The sequence below is a fragment of the Lepidochelys kempii genome, chromosome 4 (genome assembly GCF_965140285.1).
Source record: "Lepidochelys kempii isolate rLepKem1 chromosome 4, rLepKem1.hap1, whole genome shotgun sequence".
NCBI lineage: Eukaryota > Metazoa > Chordata > Testudines > Cheloniidae > Lepidochelys > Lepidochelys kempii.
Window position 1 is genome coordinate 84,116,024 of NC_136383.1, and position 16,264 is coordinate 84,132,287.

At 43.3% G+C, this 16,264-nt stretch overlaps 1 protein-coding gene across 2 annotated transcripts in view; it reads right to left on the bottom strand.

Annotated features, from left to right (window-relative positions):
• SLC7A2 (solute carrier family 7 member 2) overlaps positions 1-16,264 on the bottom strand; it is a 106,299-nt gene that overhangs the window by 41,903 nt on the left and 48,132 nt on the right. Inside the window, exon 1 of one of the 2 annotated variants that reach the window (XM_073341918.2) lies at positions 752-820. The exons of the other annotated variant lie outside the window; for it this stretch is intronic. The gene's annotated coding sequence lies outside the window, so the exon portion shown is untranslated. Of the gene's footprint in view, positions 1-751; positions 821-16,264 lie in introns of those variants that run through there. 2 annotated transcript variants of the gene reach the window in all.

Consider the following 16,264-nt stretch of genomic DNA (forward strand, 5'->3'; position numbering starts at 1 on the left):
GGAAACCTTCTCCAGATAAAAATGTAATCCTTCCTCAGCCTCTATTTCCTTCAAAAAACCTGAAACAAATTGTACCAATATGCTCTCCAACTATACCAGCTCTCCTTATAACTACCATCTTAAGTTAATTTGGCCTAATTCAATTTTAGCATTGATTTGTCTTTCCTGGCATGAGGATGTTTAACTTTGGTTTTGTTCATCCTCTATGAAATTAAGAGAACAAAGATTTGAAAGTTGCAGAATGTGCAAACATGAGACTAACATATCAATACATGATTTCATATGAATAACTGTACTTTTAATTTTGTGCATTATAAATGCTGATGATATGAATAAGATCCTCACAAAAGTTGTTAATATTTAAAAAAAGAAAGATTAATGTAATGATATTTAAGAAAAGCAAGACAACAGAACAATGTCTAAACACTTAGCCTCCTTCAAACATAAATGGTCTTTGTTTAGGTTAATGTGGAAACCATCTCTATTTGATTAACACATTTGAAAGGAGATCAGTATGGCATTTGAAAGGAGATAGTTAGAGAAGCATTAATAGGGTTAATACTTTAAGGTATGATATATTTATACTTGCATGACACAGGTCTTGCTTTTCAAAAGCATATAAAACGTTAGTAAATTGTTTTAATATATTTGATAATCCATAACCTTTTCAGGATATTAAAAATCTTCATGTGTACTGAAACTGACTGTTTTATTAAAAAAGAGTTTCTTAGCATGAAACTTTATTACTGACCTTCTGGTTCAATGCAACTTTTTGTTGGACAAGCTTCTGCCTTTCTTATAAATGACTCCTGCAGTAATGTATCCTTAAATGTGAGCAGCAACGGTTCTATATGATTTTGCCACACTATCTGCTTTAAAACTGTGGGTTAGGTGGGAGCTGCTGGCTCCTGGGGGTGGAGGCAGAGTAACCACAGGTGATTGGATGATAGGAAGCTTACAGGGCTATTTACTCACCAGGGGGAAAAAAACCTGTGTTACTGCTGTTCCATTTAAATCAGATTCATTATAGCCACAAAGTGAACTCTTTTTTAGCTTCTTTTTTCATATTTAAACACACACATACATGCACGCAATTGGTGTTAATACCTGAATGGGCATCTTTGTCCATCACGCATAGATAGGGACTTGCATTTCTCTAAAGATGTTTGCATTTAAAAAAAAAGCACCTAAACATTCTCTGGCCTCCTGGGGAAGGGAAATATCTTCAGATTTCATATTTGCAGTCCTTATAAAAGGATAATCCACCATTACAGTACTATTATAAAGCACTCGCAAACCTAATCTTCAAACCCACACAATCCAATGCTGAAATGTTTAAAATATTTCTGCATTAGTTGAAGTAATTATTTTAAAAAACTGAAATCACCCCTTTGAAAACAGTGTTGTAATAAAATAAGAAGTGTAGCTAGAGAGTATACCCCAGTTCTGCTGAACTGTTATAGAGACATGCTGTTCTGCACATTCTCCTATATATGGTTTGAAATATGAAAGTGCTAAGGACTGTAATTGGAATAACAGTCCAAATATTCCTGTGACATAACCAATAAGCAAGCCTCAGTTGGTTAAAAATTATCTTCCAGAATGAACTAAATCGAAAAGTATAGCTGTAGTTTTATTGCTTCCAATGACATACAAAAAAAAATACTCTATGAACAATACAACCACACACCAAACCCCAAACGCAGTAACATTTTTATTCAACTGTTTACACTGGTTTGGTTTTTTTAGTGTATCATGTCATTACACTTTTCATAATGAAGAGCACTCTAGATTGTGTACACCCCAAAGTGGAGATACACCATCTGAGAGTGTACTCTGGGAGGCACAGTCCTTCAACTAGCCTGCTCTTGAGGCCTGTGTGCAGGAGAGGGGGCCATACTCCTCCTCTTCCCACGCTTGTGGAGACAGTTTGCAACCCCAAGTGGGACCAGTCCCTCTGCTCCCTATATGCAGGGTCTGCAGTTATGTAAGATGGGGATATGGAAAGCCCCTCAAGCCGTACCTTCTGTTCCCACACACAAGGGCCAGAGACAACCTGGCCTTAGCCATTCTAAGCAAGTCCCAATCCTGGAGCCAAGGCAACTGCTTCAGACACGTTATTCATCTATGTAGAACAATATTGCAGGACTGGGGCTCAGGACACCATTTCCCATAACAACACAGGATATTCTTTTATAAAAGTAAAAAGGGGGTAAAGGATTCTTATTATGAAAAGAAAACAAGAACCACTTTAAACCTCTGTAGATATTAATACTTTGCACGTCACCCCTACCACTCCTACTCCATCCTTGCCAACTTGAGCTCTGCCTTCCTCCCATTTACTATTCTCTCTCTCCCCTGAAGTGCACGGGACTCCCTTCCTGCTTCCCTAGCTGTCCCTAGGGTTGCCAATCCTGCAGGATTGTCCTGGAGTGTCCAAGAAGTAAAGATTAATCTTTAATTAAAGATTATGTCATGTGATGAAACCTCGACTCCAGGAGTATGTCCACCCAAAACTGGCAACCCTAGCTGTCCCATGCTCCCAGCTCTTCCATGTTCCCCACCTGATCTCTCCTCCCCTGCTAGTACCCAGCCTGAGAGAGGGGCCAGCAGCAGGGGGATACAGTTATGTCAGGAGTGCAAACTGTTAAGTGGAAAAGAATTCTTGGGAGGAGAGAGGCAGGAATTACTCTTGAAAAACCTTACGCCTACTCCTGCTGCAAGCTAAAAACTTTTCCTTTGCCCAGTACAGTGCCCTCCTGTGATTCCACAAAAGCCTTGAAACTTTTCCAGTTCTCAGGGGACATACCCCTAAGGTGTTACCCCGCGTCCTCCAGGTGCCAAGTATTTTTAAACCAAGTAAATTAGATACTGCCCCCCAGAAATCAAAAGCCTGGGGTAAAAATACCCCCAAAGCTAGAATCGTATAACAGCAAGTGTATTTCTTCAAAATATTGAATAGATCTAAAAATTAAAAATACTCCTGCTTTTAAGACAACAGCTAATTGCCTCATATTCCCCTGAAGATTATAGGACCCTCTTCTTTTGATTTTTCTTCTGAAACCTCAGCCTCTAAAAATAAATGTGGCAGAGCTGTAAGGTGCTGAGTGTCATCAACTCCCTCTGACGTCAGTGTGAACAACGGCCGCCCAGGTCAGTGGCCCCATTGTTTGTAATCAATAGTAAACTGGTTTTTCTTTACTTTAAACATTCACCACCCAGGAAAGATACAAGCTGTCTGACATTAAAAATCTACTGAAGATCCTGATATTACTGCAGAAAAGAGTATTTCCTTTAGAATTTTATAGCTATGTTCATGGCTACCTTGTTGGTAGACGTGAATATAATGCATTTGATTTAAGTAGCAATCCTGTGCTGTGTTTCGATGTCAGACGCCTGCACCTGTGCAGAGCCCTGTGTGACTTCAACAGTGCTCTGTGCCGGCCTATATGGAGCACAACGCAAGATTGGGACATTAGTGATCTAACTAAAAAAAAAACTGAAAAGGAGTACTTGTGGCACCTTAGAGACTAACCAATTTATTTGAGCATGAGCTTTCGTGAGCTACAGCTCACTTCATCGGATGCATACCGTGGAAACTGCAGTAGACATTATATACACACAGAGACCATGAAACAATACCCCCTCCCACCCCACTGTCCTGCTGGTAATAGCTTATCTAAAGTGATCATCAAGTTGGGCCATTTCCAGCACAAATCCAGGTTTTCTCACCCTCCGCCCCCCCCCCCACACAAACTCATTCTCCTGCTGGTAATAGCCCATCCATGTAAAATGTGTGTATATGTTTTACACACACGCGTGCCCCCGCAAAAAAAAAAATCCCAATTGGTTGGTTGGTTACTTAGGAATTAAGGCAAAGGAAGCCACACAATTGTACAGGACATAATTGACAAAATACAGCAAATCAGTACATTGCTTATATTAAACTGTTAAACATATCTAGTAAACTAGATATTGTTTTCAAACTATTCATTTAAGCTTTTTTCCTCAGTCCACATATACAATAGCACTTCCTTTTACTGAAAGGAGGATTTAAAAAAGAAAAACCAACCAACAGTTTTGTTTGTGTTAATTTTCATAATAAATTGTGAGTGTAATTGGGTACAATATCTGTAATGATTTTAGAGCACGGTCTTTTTTTTCATCTTAGGTGCAGAACTACAAAAATAACAACAGGAAAACAGTTCAAATTCTTTGAGTCCTGGTACATACCATAGTCTTGTATAATAATTACATTTCATTATGGAAACAATTACAGAAGTGTACAAGTCTCCATAAAAGTATCATATACATATTCATAATGTGGATGATGGGATGGTTTGCACCTTCAGCAAATTCACAGATGACACTAAACTGGGGGGAGAGGTAGATAAGATGGAGGGTTGGGATAGGGTCCAAAGTGACCTAGACAAATTGGAGGATTGGGCCAAAATAAATCTGATGAGGTTCAACAAGGGCAAGTGCAGAGTCCTGCACTTCGGAAGAAAGAATTCCATGCACTGCTACAGGCTGCAGTTCTGCAGAAAAGGACCTGGGGATTACAGTGGACAAGAAGCTGGATATGCATCAGCAGTGTGCCCTTGTTGCCAAGAAGGCTAACGGCATATTGGGCTGCATTAGCAGAAGCACTGCCAGCAGATCGAGGGAAGTGATTATTCCCCTCTATTTGGCACTTGTGAGGCCACATCTGAAGTACTGCGTCCAGAGATTTCACTGGTGTCAGGATTTAGTCAAAATAAGTACTTTGAAAATGCTGTGTTTCCTCCTACTAGGATTGTTGACACATTTCCAAAGCAGTAACAAGTATTTTAGGTCAATTTGTAGAAGGGACCATGCTTTCCTTCTAGAACTCTTACCCTTACCCTCTCTTCCACCACAGTCTCTGGCACCCCCGCTGGCTTGTCAATTCCATACCATCAAAAAATCTCTTTTCTTTGTTATTATTGTCATCCTGACAAGGCAAGGCAACTATTTCTTTATACATGATTATGATGATTTACCCTACAAGGAATGTAGAAACTTAGCCAAACGAAACATTTTTCTAGCATGTATTTGCTTTCAAGCAGGACAAAATACATTTCAAAACCAATGCTTAAAAATGCTACATTAGTGCAAGCTGCGATGGAAAATACCCAGTTCATGTTCCTAGTGAGGGGAGCAGAATTTGCAAAACCACTTTAGTGTATCTCATTATAAGGAGGAAGAGGGAAGTATAGTTATTCATCCTCCTAGGTAGTTGGAGCTCCCCTGTTTCTTCATTTTCAGCACCACTTACAAAATCTGAGACACTAGTCTTCTAGGATTGCCTCTTCTAAACACAAGAGGTCTCCAAATCTTCCCTTTATGAATAAGAATAGAAAGCAGTGTGGCCAGAGTCATTAGGGAGATCTCTGTCTTGCAAACACTGATCATGGCTTCCAGAATACACACATGCTTCTTGGATGCATCTCAGGAGCTTGCTTCTCTCGCCTGGCTAAGATTTCCAAGCTATCTCCGGGGGAATTCATTCGGACAAATAGGATTTGCTTTTGACTTAGCATCCCTGATAGAAAGGAGATTATGGCTAGTTAGTTTGGTACTAACTGGAGTCCTCAGAGTTCCCTTACCCTGTCCGTTTGGTTCTAGGATTGGGTACAACACAATCTACTGCTGGTCTTGTGGGTTATATAATATCCTTACAGCAATGCATAAAGAGGGTGAAATTCTGGCCGCACTGAAGTCAGTGGCAAAACTCCCATTGATTTCAATGGGGTCATGATTTCACCCTGGTTCTTTCAAATTTATCAGCTGCCTTTGATATGACTGATTATGTGGTTCACTTTGCTTTTCTAAGAAATGATCCAGAGAGGAGTATGATTATATGAATTAGAGGATTGCTGTTCTGCTTTAAGCGCTGTCCCTCTTGGACTGTCATGGAACTCTGTTGTACCACCTTTTCTGCTCCTTTGAGGAAGGTACAGCCAACTTTTGTTAACAAGATTTGCAGTTTATTACCTTCTTGGTTTGGGATTATTGACATCTACAGAGACTAGAAAACTAAATAAATATTAGAGTACATCAGTGATGAGCTGCCAAAATCTTAACAACGGGTTCCCTCCTCACTCCACGAGGGGGTCGTTGCCCACCCCCGCCCCCCGGGACTCCTGCCCCATCCAACCCCCCCGCGTTCCTTGACGCCCCCCCCCCCAGGACCCCCGCCCCATCCAACCCCCTCCTCTGTCCCCTGACAGCCCCCAGAACCGGGCAGGAGGGTCTCATGGGCCACTGTAGTGGGTGCCCACCCCACCCCTAAGAGCCAGAGGCACCTGCCGGGTGGCGAGGTGGGGAGTCCCGGTGGTGCTTACCTGGGGCAGTTCCCAGGAAGCATCCGGCAGGTCCCTCTGGCTCCTAGGGGCGGGGGGGGGGAGAAGGGGGAGCAGCTGCTCCCCCACTTATCACATCAAAAGTGGCGCCTTAGGTGCCGACTCCCTGGGTCTCCAGCCCCGGAGCACCCAAGGGGAAAATTTGGTGGGTGCAGAGCACCCACTGGCAGCTCCCCGACCCTCACCCAGCCCCAGCTCACCTCCGCTCCGCCTCCGCCCCTGAACCCACCGCCCCGCTCTGCTTCTCCACGCCCCCCGCTGCCCCGCCGGCATCCAGCGAATCAGCTGTTCGGTGGGAAGCCGGGGAGGACTGAGAAGCAGGCCACGGCTTCCCACTCAGGCCGAGGGTGGCGGAGGTGAGCTGGGGCGGGGAGCGGTTCCCCTGCGCACCCCCACCCCCAGGTTACCTGCTGCGGCGCGGGCGGTCCTCCTCGCACCCTCCCACCCCTGCTCACCTCCGCCTCCCTGGGCCTGAGCGGGAAGCCGCCGCTTGCTTCTCGGCCCGGCCCGGCTTCCCGCATGAACAGCTGATTCGCGGGAAGCCTGGGGTGGGGGGCGGAGAAGCAGAGCAGGGCAGCGCGTTCAGGGGAGGAGGCAGAGGTGGAGTGGACGTGAGGTGAGCTGGGGCCAGGGGTGGGGCGGGGAGCTGCCGGTGGGTGCTCTGCACCCACCAAATTTTCCCCTTGGGTGCTCCAGGGCTGGAACACCCATGAGGGCGGCGCCTAAGGCGCCACTTTTGGCCGGTTAAATTTAGAAGCCCTTTTAGAACTGGTTGTTCCGCGATTCTAAATTAAATTAAATTCTAAATTTAACAACCGGTTCTAGCGAACCGGCTCCAGCTCACCACTGGAGTACATACACTATGGTATATATACATGTGTACTACATTGAATGCTTTTACCATTAGGGGCAGCATTTTTCCAGAAGACTAAGAAATATAGAAGCAGAATACAGTAAAAGATAAGAAATATAATTGGGAATGTACTTGGGCAGAATCTGATCTCAATTACCCACAATTACGCCATGTTATTCTAGCATAACTCTGATCAGAATCTTGCCCTCAGTGTTTTTCTTGGAATTATATTATATGACAAACTCATACTAACAGCTGTAACATGACTGCAACCATTGCCATACCCAGGGAAAAGTTATGACTCAGTTTGTAATTTTAGATCATTCTGATACCATCGAAGAAGTATCATTGGCTAGTGTTGTATGAATAGATTCATGCATTACCACCAAGAACCTTTTTCATATCTAGATTAATAAATGGTTTCAGAGTAGCAGCCGTGTTAGTCTGTATCCGTAAAAAGAACAGGAGTACTTGTGGCACCTTAGAGACTAACAAATTTATTAGAGCATAAGCTTTCGTGAGCTACAGCTCGCTATCCGATGAAGTGAGCTGTAGCTCACAAAAGCTTATGCTCTAATAAATTTGTTAGTCTCTAAGGTGCCACAAGTACTCCTTTTCTTTTTATAGATTAATAAAGTCATTAGAGATCTGATATAATCTTCTAAAATGATCCCATGCTTAGGAGCTACAGACCAGGATAATTAAATACACATTTTAGTCTTAAGGCTCTTGATAGAAAAAAGAAAACCCAAGTAAAATTTTAAAAGGTCATATTATTTCAAAAGTCATTAAAATACCAGGGCATTAGTTCACTGCAGTTTTAAATGTGCCAGACCTCCTGGAAGCTTTTAAAATACTATTGGTTTCCAAGATTTTATATCCATGTTGGCTTAAAATTAAAAATTTTATTCTGAACAGCAATAATGGACAGTTCTTAACTACAATGATTCAAAGCCACTAAGTAAAATTTCAAGTTGTGCAAGCTGAGAGGCAGTCTCCAAACTAAAATAATAACAAACATCTTACTGCATTAGAGATCCCTCAAAGAGAAGAGAACGGCAGCACCAGCCAATGTTTTCTAAACCCTCACATTTTCAAATGCATTAATTAACGTTACCAATAAACCATCCTATTTAAATGTCATTATTATCTCACTTTTGTGGCACATACTGAACGGGCTCAGTTCTGCATAATAAGAAGTCCTTCCAATGAGATGCTAAGCAACCAAAAGACTGACTTTAACAGAAATTCAAGTCTGGGCTCTCATACCACGGAATGCACACACTGACAATCAGAAATCCAGACTAGAGTCCTGCGTGGGACTATTTTTAATCCCACTCCTCCTATTATGGCAGCAGGTCCTGTGAGACCCTGGGGATCCTGGTCCTGCTCCAGGGCTCTGCACTAATCCTATGCAGGGTTCTAATTCAGACACTACATCTGGTTTCTTGTGACGCCTCACACATATACACTGTGGGCCCAATCCTGCAGCTCTTACACAAAACTCCCAGTGAAATCTCTGGGCTGCAGTCTCCCAGAGACGTCAGCAGAAGTTTTGCCTGAGTAAAGACTGTAGGATCCGGAAATAGGAAACTAAACAAATAGCTGATTTAAATAACAAAACAACAAAATACACACAGACAAAACCAATTACAACTATGATTTATTTAGGGCCAGATTTTATGCTCCTTGCTTGTGCTGAGCAGTACCTTAGTCTATGAGTTGCTGTGGACTACTTGCAGTGCGGAATAAAGTACTATTCAACATGAATAAGAATGACAAAGTCTAGCCCACATACAGGGTGAAGAGAAGGTGAAAGAGGCTCTTGTTAACAATTTACTACACCAAAAATAAAAGTAAGGCACAAACATTTTAAACAAACAAACCCTCACCTGTTTCTCTTTATCTGGATACCAAGGATTAATCGGGAAGTGTACAGCAAGCATTTGCTTTCAACATGCTGACTAAAGATGTAGGTTGCACTTTTTAAAAATTAGTTCTTTAAAGCTCCCAATAACTCCCCCATACTCAGAGTCATAAAAAAGGATTCACACAATGTTTAAGACGCCAATGAAAAATGTTGTATAAAATTAAGAATAACTCTTTAGAATGTAATTTCACAGACACACACACCATTATTCTGAAAATAGTACCAGGTTCCTGCAAAGAAATATCATGTGGGTCACTTATAGTGTGAGAATATACAGCAATGCTGTTTATGTGGAAGTCTGAAAGCACACACACACACACAAATTTTGAAGTGAAGAAAAAAAAAAAGCTCAATAATTACAATTAGATACTAAGAATAGGATAATTCTAAAATAGTGAGGTAGACTAATTTTCCAGGAAAATAAATGTAATTCTCATATCATTTTAAAAAATTTAATGTCTTTTACACATTTTGTATAAAGACTAAAAAAATATTTGTTTCAGTTTGTTTTGTTGTCTTATGATCTAACCAGACTGTTGACATTCTACTTTAACCTATGGCACCTACTATATTAAATAGAGTTATCACTTACCAATTCTTTCAAGTTTTCCTTAATTCTCTTTTCAGTTTGTTTTTAGAAGAAAAATCATAAACAAAAAATGGCTAGTCACAGCTCTGTTTTCCAAAAATTTTTTACAGCAGCTCAATTATCTGTTGATAAAACACTGACACTACTTGACTAAGGCGAGCACATAGAGTAGTTTTGATAGTGTGAAGCTTCAAGTGTAACAAAGAGGTTTAACAGATTTCCTTAGGAACAAACTCTTAATAGCTCTACTGGCCCCCAGTACTGGTCATTTAATCTGACCTTCACGGTATCCCAAACTGTTACACAGCAGTACTATATATCATCATTTGAATCCCAGATATTCCCAAGAGATCTACAGAAACTGCTTGTAACATTGCCACACAGTGCTGTCCCTAACTCCCCTCCACAGCACTGATTTATAAATCAGCCCATGGGAGGAACTAGCTATTTAAAGCTATACTCTCAAAATAAACTTTTTTAGGGAGGGGGCAGAGGGGCACCAAAATCCATAACAGAGTAAAGTTTGGAAGTATAAATGTAAAGAGAAAGTTTAAATAGCAAAGATTGTGACACAAACAGATGAAAGCCAAGAAAGTCAAAATTAAAGCTAACACTCCCACTATAGAAAATAAATAAAATAAAGCACAACAGCCTCTTTTGCCAAGCAGCAGGAGAGGGAAATGAAGAAGACTCTAGTCAGTTTCACCAAGCCTATTCAAAATCCCACTGCAGGAGTGAAACTGTCCAGAATCAAGTCCATTCCATACTGCTGCTTGGCAAAGCTAAAAGCAGCAGAGGTAGGCACTGGAGACTAGATTCACAAGAGTGACTTAGACACTAAACTGCCACTTTAGGCACAATAAGTCCACTATTTAGGCACCACTGACTTTCACAAAACCACTACTCAGGGAGTGCCTAACCCCTGTAGGCACCTATGGTACATCAACACTGCATTAAACAAATGACAGAACTGAGTCTCAGAGCCCAGGTCAATTGACTCGAGCTATCAGGGCTCAGGCTGTGAGGCTAAAAATAGACATTTGGGCTTGGGCTAGAGCCTGGGCTCTGTGACCCACCCCTTCCGTGGGGCCTTGACTCCAGATCAAGCCTGTTCATTTACACACCATTTTATAATCCTGCAACTCGAGTCCCACAAGCCTGCCCAAGTCAACTGACCAGGGCTATGCCACATGTCTTTTATTGCAGTGTACACATACACTATGTTTCCACCATTACATTCTTCCAGGTGCCTAAATTTTGACAGCTGGGTATGTGTACAGCTGCCTAATTCCTGATACCAACCAGCAGCTCAGTACCTAACTCATGCCTAAACCCTGATGCGATTCACAAACAAGGTAGTCCCCCACCTTGGAGAATGTCTATTGGGTCAATCCCCACACACAACACGGGGCAGAGGTGCTGTGCCACTCTCATACCCAGTGGTTACAGCTCTCACCCAAGCACCCATCTCCACTCTGCCTGATGTGGAGCAGGGACCTAACCCAGATCTCCCACCTCACAGATGAGTGCCCCCTAACCACTCTTCTCTCACACTCTCCTCTGCCCCACTTAATACTTAATGTATACACAGTGAAACATCTCCAACAGCAGGGGCTGAGAGCCCCTCAGAATACCCAATAGCCCAGTCAACAGAGAGGTGGGAGACCCAGGTCTCACTGCCTCTGCTTTCTATCAGGCAGAGACAAGACTTGAACCCAGATCTCCTACACCTTCTGTAAATGTTATATCCACTGGTCAAAAGCCTGGGGAGAGGGAGCAAGGAGGAATGTCACCACCTTTCCCTCTTTTTTTGGAGAAAAACTACTAATCTGGTTTGGGGCCCTGACTCCCTTTGAGAATGGGGAGTAGAGCAGACTATACACCTCTCTTAAGCTACCTTAGGCAGATCTCTACTTAGCAGGCTGTCTCTTGTGAATTCCTTTTTAGGTGTCAAACGCTCCCCATGTATTCTATAAGGAGCCTAACTTGAGGCTGTGAATTCTACTAGACAGCCTAAAGTTAGGTGCTGCAATGCTGAGAATTGCAGTGCTTAAGTCCCTGTGGTGAATCTAGCCCTGTGAGGATCACCCAACAAAATGGAAGATGGAGCTGAAAAGAGTAGGAGATACTTTTCTCCTTACTCTCCCACCCCCACAGCAGCCAGGAGGCTCTGGGGAAGAAAAGAGTACTAGAGATACCCCATCACTCTCAGTGGTGAGGCAGGGATGGAGAATGAAATGTTTCCCTTCCCGCAGTCATAAGTGCAGAAGCTCCAAGTTTATTAAAACCACCTACTAGCCAGAGGCTGATTAAAAAAATGGAGCCCTCAGTCAGGAACTAGGGAATAACATTGTGGTGGCACTTGGGTAAGTAGATCTTCAGATCAAGACTGGATGCCTTTCTGGAAGGTATGTGTTAGTCAAATACAAGTTACTGAGCCCAGTACTGGAGTGACTGGCATGGGTGACTGTTATACAAGAGATTAGACTAGATAATCAAATAGTCTTTTCTTGCCTTAAAAGTCTAGGAATTGAAGCACTTTTCTCCATCTAGTGCTGCATACCAGTCATTTCCCCAGGCTCTTCGCTAGTGGGGCCTTTCACACAGCAGATTAAACCTCTGCTAGTAAATATCTGGTACATTTTTCAAGTCCTAACAAGGCCATATGTTCCCGTTGCATATAAGAGCAATGGTAGGAAACAAAATATCAGCACCCGATTCCATGCCTTTTTCATGTGCAGCTACTGTTCTACATTTTATTCACCTTCACCATAGGACTGATGGGGATGTCGCTATGCATCATAATGAACCAAACCAATAGTCCATCTACACAAATATTCCGTCTCTGACAATGGCCTATGATGGATGTTTGAGGGGAAAATGAATACACTTCCCAATATACCTAGCTAAGCGTGTAATAACAACCTACTGAGCAGACTTTCTTCCTTACCATGGGTAGTGATTAGTTTATAATTTGGATATTTTTCATAACCATTATCTTAGCTTGTGTAACTGCAAATACTATATTCATCCCTATAAATGTCTAAACTTTTTAAAAATGTTGATAAGCTATTTACCCAAATATATGGCAGTGAATTCGACAGATTAATTACATGGTGCATAAAAAGTATTTTCTTTCATCAGTTTTCAATTTGTATCCTTTACTATTCATAGTGTTGTCTTCTTCTATGTATCATTTTCCATAATATAAGTATCCAATCAGACGTTATTTTATCATATTATATATGCTTGTCTCATATATCCGTCCATTTACTCTTCTCCTTTCCAGCCAAATCATCTCAGGATTGGTTGGCTTGTTTGTTTGTTTTTGGGGGTAAGCGTTGTTTGTTAGTTTTCAGAGTAGAAGCCGTGTTAGTCTGTATTCACAAAAAGAAAAGGAGCTACAGCCCACTTCATCAGATGCATGAAAGTGCTGCAGCTCACAAAAGCTTATGCTCAAACAAATTGGTTAGTCTCTAAGGTGCCACTAGTACTCCTTTTCTTTTTGTTAGTTTTGTTTCGCTTTTTAAAATCTTTCCTTGCTTGGAACATCCTCTCTAGAGCTGGTTGGAAACTATTTCTCATAGAAAATTTCAACTTCAAAGTCAAAATTTTCTGTAGAAAGTAGAAACTCTTAACAAAAAAACCCCTGTTTCACTGAAAATCCAATTTCTGTGGAAAATTCTCAGCCAGCACTACTCCCCATCTTATCCCTGAAGTACTCCACTAACAGTCAATTTTCCACACTGGGGACTGGCTTTAAGACTCACCTGGAGGTTGATATTCCTACTTATTTGTTATTTCTTATGTTGTTTTTAACCAATAACAGGGGTGCTTTACGTCTCACCCCATGGTTACCAGGTTTTCATAACAGCCTCTCGTGTAAGATTTCAGCAAATGCCTTAGAAAGTCTCAATTAAATCTAGTTTCTACTTTTTCACTAAATGGTTAACTCTTTAAAAGTTAAATTCTAACAAATTAGGAAAGCATGATTTACCCTTACAAATGCTACACTGATTTTTCCCCTTACCATATTGCAGTCACCTACTCACTCTGTAACTGGATCTTTCACATTACTCCAAAATGTGTCTAAGGGGCAGCTAATCAGTGTAATTCCTAGGCTCACATTTAGCTCTTTGTAAAGAGGAAGTTACAAACTTGACCACCTTCTAGTTCTCTGATTGCAGTGCCATTTTTAATTTTTTTATTAGTAGCTCAACTACTTCATTCTTTAGTTCCTACAGAATTCTAAGAAAGAGGCTTTCTGGTCCTAAATTTATTGTAGTTTTCTACCACTATTTTCTCTTTTCCATATCCACCATTAGAAGTAATTTCATGATAGATACTTTATCCCCACCAGTCACAATAGTAAACTCATGCAAATAAGTTAACTTCTGAGCACTGCCAGCCTTTGGGTTCCATATGAAATGAAGGGACATAGGACCAGAAATGTAAGGGCTAAGCCTTTTATTTAGAAAAGGTAATCCTCTAGCCCTTTTCCTAGTGAAAATAACATTGAAATACAGACCCAATGTAAACACATTACTAGGATTGAAAGCTTATTACTGATTTTTCCTAAAGATCATGGTTACTCATGAGGGTGACCAGGTGTCTGGTTTTTGACCGGAACACCCAGTTGAAAAGGGATCCTGGCGGCTCCAGTCAGCTGGTCATTGACTGTCTGGTTGGCAGCACCACGCAGCGGGGCTGGCAGGCTCCCTGCTAGCCTCCGCGCTGTGCGGCTCCCGGGAAGCAGCCAGCATGTCTCCCTCTGTCTCCTATGCATAGGGGCAGCCAGGGGGCTCCGCACATTTCCCCCACCTCAAGCGCTTCCCCCGCAGCACCCATTGGCCAGAAACCGCGGCCAATGGGAGCTGCAGGGGCAGCGCCTGAGGACAGGGCAGCTTGCAGAGCTGCCTGGCCGCACCTCCGCGTAGGAGCCAGACGGGGGACATGCCACTGCTTCTGAGAACTACTTGAGGTAAGCACCACCCGGAGCCTGCATTCCTGCATGCCCTCCTCACTCCACATCCCAACCTCCTGCCCCAGCCCTGATCCCCCTCCCACCCTCTGAACCATTCAATCCCAGCCCAGAGCACCCTCCTGCACCCCAAACCCCTCATCCCCAGCCCCACCTCAGAGTCTGTACCTCCAGCCAGAGCTGTCACACCCCCTGCACCCCAACCTTCTGCCCCAGCCCAGAGCCCCCTCTCGTTCTCCAAACCCCTCAGCCCCAGCCCAGAGCCCCCTCCTGCACTCCAAACCCCTCACCCCACCCCAGAGCCCGCACCCCCAGCCAGAGCCCTCACTCCCTCACCTGCACCTCAACACCCTGCCCCAGCCCTGATCCTCCTCCCACTCTCTGAACCCCTCGATCCCAGCCCAGAGCTAGAGTGAGTGGGAGGCGGTAATTCGGAGAAGGGGTGGGGCATGGGTGGGGCCTCATAGGAGGGACAGGGCAGGGCAGGGCAAGCATGTTTGGTTTTGTGCAAGTAGAAAGTTGGCAAGCCTACTCATGACTCCCACTTCACCTGCCCTAGTCCTGAGTAGGCCTTTGAAGTTGTGGAAACTGTATTCACTGTTCCCTTGATTTCTGGAATGACTTCAGATCTGCCTGCAGCTGTGGGGAGCACTGCTTCACAATGGCCACCCACAAGACCCTTCCCAGTGGCATGGGCAACCTTTAGCCGCAAAGAGTGGCAGCAGCAAAATAGAATGAAAGGCAGCATGATCTAGTGGTCTAAGCACTACTGCATTCTACTCCTGGCTCTGAGACAGATTCCTTCTGCACATGCAGCTTCTCCTACTTTTTTTTTCACTAACAAGGTCAGCTCCCAGACGGCTGCGCTGGGCATCACAAAATGGGGAAGAGATGGCCAGCCCTCTGTGGAGATAGAGGTGGTTAGGGACTATTTAGAAAAGCTGGACGTGCACAAGTCCATGGGGCCGGACGAGTTGCATCCGAGAGTGCTGAAGGAATTGGCGGCTGTGATTGCAGAGCCACTGGCCATTATCTTTGAAAACTCGTGGCGAACCGGGGAAGTCCCGGATGACTGGAAAAAGGCTAATGTAGTGCCAATCTTTAAAAAAGGGAAGAAGGAGGATCCTGGGAACTACAGGCCAGTCAGCCTCACCTCAGTCCCTGGAAAAATCATGGAGCAGGTCCTCAAAGAATCAATCCTGAAGCACTTGCATGAGAGGAAAGTGATCAGGAACAGCCAGCATGGATTCACCAAGGGAAGGTCATGCCTGACTAATCTAATCGCCTTTTATGATGAGATTACTGGTTCTGTGGATGAAGGGAAAGCAGTGGATGTATTGTTTCTAGACTTTAGCAAAGCTTTTGACACGGTCTCCCACAGTATTCTTGTCAGCAAGTTAAGGAAGTATGGGCTGGATGAATGCACTATAAGGTGGGTAGAAAGCTGGCTAGATTGTCGGGCTCAACGGGTAGTGATCAATGGCTCCATGTCTAGTTGGCAGCCGGTGTCAAGTGGAGTGCCCCAGGG